The sequence below is a fragment of the Cryptomeria japonica genome, chromosome 11, assembly GCF_030272615.1.
Source record: "Cryptomeria japonica chromosome 11, Sugi_1.0, whole genome shotgun sequence".
NCBI lineage: Eukaryota > Viridiplantae > Streptophyta > Pinopsida > Cupressales > Cupressaceae > Cryptomeria > Cryptomeria japonica.
The window spans coordinates 164537958-164544347 of NC_081415.1; positions in this window are offsets into that span (position 1 = coordinate 164537958).

Below are 6390 nucleotides of genomic sequence, written 5' to 3' on the forward strand. Positions count from 1 at the left end.
TTTATCATCTCCAAATTTCACTATACCACCATCATACCTTTTCATATTCACAAATTTTCTTTTATCACCTATCATATGATGTGAATAACCATTGTCAATTACCCATTCATATTTCTATTCAATCTTAGCAGTCAAGGCTTTCTCCTTAACAATGCAGCTTGTAGAATTCACTGGTACCGGATCATCTTCCTTGATAGCAATAAATACAAATTCATCTTCTAAATTCCCATTCTTTGGTTCTTCATCTGTCACACCTTCATTAGCAACATAATAACATATATTTTGATATCTAAAATTATAGTTAGGCTTATAGGGTTTATCATTCTTCTCATGCTTCTCATATCTATCATACTTATATGATCTATCATGCCTTTCAAATTTGCCATGCTTATCATATCTAGACATTCTTTTAGGACACCTAGAAGCAAAATTTCCTATCTTATTACAGGAGAAAAATTTTTAAGGTAACTTTCCATCATACTTACAAGCTCCCTTGGGAAATCTTCTAGCAATAAGTGCTTCAAGTTCATCCAACTCCCTTTCTTGCTCTTCCATCTCTCCCTTTTCTCTTTCATATTTGGATACCCAACATGAAATTTCTCTCAGATCATAATTCTACTTCCCAGATATAGAGGCTCTAAATGTTAGGCCCAATATGGAAAGCTAATGTACTGAGAGGGGAGGGGTGAATCAGTACTCCAAAACTTTTTTTCAACAATAACTTTACTATTATGCATAAACCGAATAGTGCAATAACATAATATAAAGCTAAAACAAATAGATAACAATCATACATGATTCACTCCATAACACATATATTTTGGTTACGCAGAAAATCTTGGTTAGAGAGAAAAACTGCGGTGGGGATGGCACCCACAACTTCACTATTGCAATAATAAAGGTTGCTCGGTTAGAGCTACATGTTTAGCTATTTCTGATAGCTTACCCTATTAGGAGTAACAAGATCTATTAGATCTACCTTGCTAAAGGATTTTACGACACTTAAACTAAATGTTGCACCTGGTTAGAAGCTTTACAATTTATAGACTTGATTAGAGTCTTTTACCCTGTTAAAGGTTTCTCTTACAACTTCAAAATATTACAATAAAATCATTACAAATATCTGCAACTTTACATCTAGAATGTTATAGCAAATTCTATGTGCTCAGAATAAGATTACCTTGCTTATAGCATACCTCGGTAACCCATATAGTAACTCGATAAACCCTTCTGTTTACTCTGTTCTTTGACTATTCTCTGAAATCCTTCTCGGTGACCTTTGTGTCTCTATAACAGTCATAACACTTAGTGCTTTCACATGTCTTGCTTCATATATTTCTATATATTCCTTTCTGTCATGCTACATGTATATTTCTAATCTTAATCCATGTTGTATAAATAGATCTCTTATGTCGATGATCCATTCATTGCTTTGATCTTACAAACATGTTTTATTGAATGAATAACCATGCAAAATATTTCATTGGTTAGATGACCTCAAAATCATACACAATCTTCAAGTGCAATTTCCAATGTGATAACGGTTCTATGTACCTCGATCTTGTAACACATTTTCATATGTATGTCCAGGTTCAATGAATCTGGTAACACGTTTCACTCGGTGTATAACAACTTGGTGTGTCATCTTTGTTGCTCAGTAGACATGGAATGATACTCGGTAGACAGCTTAGTGTATACTACGCTTTGAGACTACTTTCTTCTATAACCGACTGGACTGTGCATACCGACTGAATGTTTCGGTAGAGATAACTGACTAGAGTATATAGAATAACTTTGAACATAAAACTAATGGCAACTTGATAAGTAGTAACACTAAATGCAATCTCAGATTTACCATGTGATTCTCCAAATTCACTAAACTTGAATACAATAAGCTTACCAACCAACATGTCTCTTGTCATGGTAGTCACACTCTGGATTTCATCAATAGCAGCTACTTTATGCTTGTAAGCAGGAGGAAATGATCTCAGCACCTTAGCAACAATCTCATCTTCTTCAAGAGTTCCACCAACACATCTGATGTTCATGACAAGCTCATTCACCTTAGCCATAAAGGATGTTATGTTGGCATTTTTTATGTTCATGTTGTGATTGTCATCGATGGACACACACTTGCATTAAGATCCTCTTTATATGTATGAGTTAGAGCACAACCAGTATTTGTTCCAACTGGCATGTTGTATTATAGTCTTTTAGACTATTGATGTTTTGCAGAATGTGTTTCCCGGTCTAAAGCGGCATGTCAACCCCAAGCGGTTAGTGGATACCAAGCAGTATGAGGGATTAAAGTGACATAACACATTTCTACTAGTCTTCATTTTGATAAACCGGCAACCAGTATTTTGTATGAATGGGTAATACTCTGTGATGAGTTACCAACCGATATTTTGTGATGAGTTACCAATCCACCAATTGTTTGACGGTGTCGACACACTAGCAATGCTTTTTGTGTCGTGTTATTGAGTATTTCTAGATTCATTGAACCTAGGAAATTGTAATGTAATCCTATTGGACCAACATGAAATCAGATTCCTTTATAAGGACATCATGTCTACGGTTTTAGGTTGTTGATGAGGTCGCAGCAAAGAGTTTATGTTGTTGCTAGGGTTTAAGGTGGTTGAGGAGTTGGGAAGAATATGAATGTGTAGAAGATTGAAGTAATGCAGGAGTGCATTAAGAACGAGCTATCAAGGATCTAACCGAGCAGTCTGTGCTATTAGATAGATCAAACACTTGTTGATTACTCACATCTTTGACAAGTCTGTAGCCCTTAACCGGGTAGGCCCAAAAGCCTTTTGTAAATCCTCTAACAAGGTGGTTCACATCTATGGATCTAAAATCCTCTAACAAGGTAGTCTTTAATCAAACTTATCTCCTAACAGAGATTGAGATTCCTAACAAGATCTGTTCTAGTGAAGAACATTGTAAGACCTTAATCGGTCTGATCTTAACTGGTCTGGTTTCTATTCTGCAGATAATGACTTGTGAGTTCCATCTCACCATGGTTTTTCCCATTTGGGTTTCCACGTCAAATATCTTGTGTTATGGTTGTATTTCTTTTATGGGTGAATGCTTTATTTGCATTTTGGTTTGCATGTGTGATAACTGGTCTGTCTGTTAAACTGTTTTACCGGTTTATCTTTAGATTGTTTAAGTGTTTAAGTGCAGTGTTTTTTGGTATACTAATTCACCCCCCCTCTTAGTATTCATCAATTGGTATCAGAGTCTACCTTTCTATAAGTTTAACCACTTGGAAAGAGATATGTGGGAATACACCTTGAGGCAAGTTACTCAATGGATCACTCAGTCTGAGCAAGCCTATGATGATCTTATGGTCAAATACAAGGCATCTCAAGCAAAAAGGAGAGAACATGCAGAAAAGTTGATGGAGCTATCTGAAAATAGTTCTGTAGATGAAGCAAATATGGAAGCCCTAATTGCAGAAGTAAATAAGCTAAATGAATCAAACTCCAACCTAAGAAAGGAGTTGGAAGGACTGACTATCCGGATGTGTCAAGAGCTTGAGAACCAGAGAAAAACTGAAAACCTAGTGAAACAAAGAGATTTTGAGATCTCCAAGCTGAAATAAGAGATCAGTGCCCTAACTGCTCAACTCAATGCTAGCAAAGTGGAAAAGGATGACATGCAAGGTGAACTGAACATAGCCATCTCTGAGAATGAAAACTTGTTGGAAACAAATGCTGCTATTTTCAAAGAACTCTCTAAGTCAAAGGAAATACTTGCTAAGTTCAACAAGAGCACTGTTAAGCTAGAGCAAAAGATTGAGTCGGCTAGACCGGTAAAGAATATCAATGGACTTGGTTTCTCTGGACATGAGGAAGGAGAATCCTCTGGAACAAATGCTGAAACATCAAAGAAACAACTGGCATTCAAAGGAAAAGGTGAGCAAAAATTCAAATCTGTTTGCTTTAACTATCTTAAAGAAGGACACATTGTCAATGTATGTAGGAGCAAAGCCTAAATAATTTTCCTTACTTTATTAACAATGTACCCAGATCCAATAAGTTCAATGGTCATTGTTATGCATGCAACAAGTTTGAGCATAGAGCATTTGAATGCAGGTCTGTTATGAATAACACTGGAAGATATCCTCAAAAGACCCAAGGAGTTGGTCTTGAACCTTTTGTGAACTGGAACCACAACCGGTTTAATTTCTTCAATCATCAGCCAAGAAGCGATGGCTATCAAGCGGCAACCGGATGGAGAGAAAATTGTATGATCTATCATGGTCATGGTCATACTGCTGCAACATGCAGAAGGAAGAATGGAAACATGAACAATGGACCTTGGAGAGCACCTGGATTGGTCTGCTATCACTGCAACAAACTGGGTCACATTGCTAGATTTTGTAGATCAAGAAAGAGTATATCTGATGATATATCGGTCACTCTGGAAGGAGTAATTGATGTTGAAATAGTTCAAGCAGACATGAACAAAACCTGGAAGAGGAACCAGTTTCTGCAGCTAGTGTGGAAAAATCAGAACCGGCAAACTAAGCTTCTAAAGGCTTAGGGGGAGCAAATGGCAAAATGTTTTTGAATCCCCGATTTATACCGATAAAAGACCTAAACCGGTATGTGATACCTGTCACTTGGCAGAAGACCAGAAATGGTAAAAAGGTAAATTAGGGTTTATGCCCTAATGGAGGAGCATTAATGATGGTAGGTGAGGACTATGTTTAAAAGCAATTTTGAAATCATTTCTCACTATCAGTTTTTGAGCGAAGAAAAGTTTTTCAAAGAGTAGAGCGACAAAAAGGCGATTTGAGCAGAGATTTGGAGAAATTGAGTAACCGCGAAGGAGATTCAAATTCAAATAGCAAATAGTCAAGTGGAGAACACAAAGCGGTGATTCAGCTACTGACAAAGTGAGGAATGAAGGAGAATCGGAAAGCCCTAAATTCGCGTGTGTTAAAAGGTATTTCTCAAGTTCTTAAAATTTCTACAATGGCTTTCGCATCTCATACCAGTTCTAGTGCATCTATTGAGTCTGAAAGTTTTATTCAACGGAAGTCAAAGTATAATGCCCTATCACAAGTTTTGGCTGGAGTGATAGTAGAAGAGGGAATTACTGACTACATAGATTGCAAGATTGAAGACCTAGGGTCTCTAGCCATCCACTCCCAACTAGGTCTATTTTGTGGAAAGGATAAGAAAATCAAACCGGAGTATAGTATCTTGGAGAAGAAGAAACTCCATAATGTTGTATACTTCCTGGAAGACTTTAGAGAGGATCATATAAGGATCATTTTGAGCAGAGTCCATGGTGACAAAATGTACCTGGAGAGGACGCATGATATCACGCCACAGGCAATTCATGTAGTCACCGGTTTCTACAATACAAGGGAAGTACCAGCCCTAAGGACGGTTAGCAAAACTAAAATGTCCAAGCTCACCGGTTCAGTGAGTGACTCATGGGGCATGACTATAAATTCAATCAAGGATGATCTGGTTAAGTATGCTTGCATGGTGATAGGCTACCGGACATTCTCTTCCAGCATAATCAACTCTGTATTTGCTGCAGTGGTAAATGCCCCTTGCCGGATGATAAAGGAGGATGCATCATTCGATCTATGCACCAGTATGCAGAGGCAACTCCTATTGAACTTGAAATCAATCAAACAAGATAATGCACTGAGGTTCAAGTTTGGACAACTATTGGTTGGGTTGTTCTTTTACTTTCAAGGATACTTCCCAAGAGTGGGAGACATTTAGTGGTCTGCGAACCAACTGGTTACCAAACAGATAAAGGAAAGTTTGCAAGCAGTGGGAACCGGTTATCCTGAAGTTCTGAACAAGTATTTTGATGAGTTCAGACAAAAAATGAGCCAAAGGATGAGGATCTCAAGTGATATTGTCAAGAAATATGAAGATGACATCTATTTCACCATCCAGGTGGACAAATGCATAATGGAGGCTATTGAGCCTAGAATGGAAGAAGTGGAGCCAATGGGCTATGAGGTGATGTACGACATGCTGGAAGGGTATGCCTCTACCCTTATTTCCTCACCACTTGATCCTAAGGCGAATAGAACCAGCACCTACCAAGAGAGGATAGCACCGGTTGAGGAACCACCAGCAGTGAAAGAGAAAGAACTAGCAGTGAAGAAGGCAAAGGCAGTGCCTGCAACATCAGCACCGGTTACTACTGCAACTCCAAGAGTACCAAGTGGTCACCAACTAAGAAGAAACCGAAAGCTGCACCGGCTAAAGTGTTCTAGAGAAAGAGGAAGACAAGGAACACCTCTCCAGACTCAGACGAAACTATGTCTGAGGAAAAGCCAAAGAAAACACGTCAAGCAAAGAAGAAGACCAAGAATGAACCAGCATCATCTACACCGATAAATAT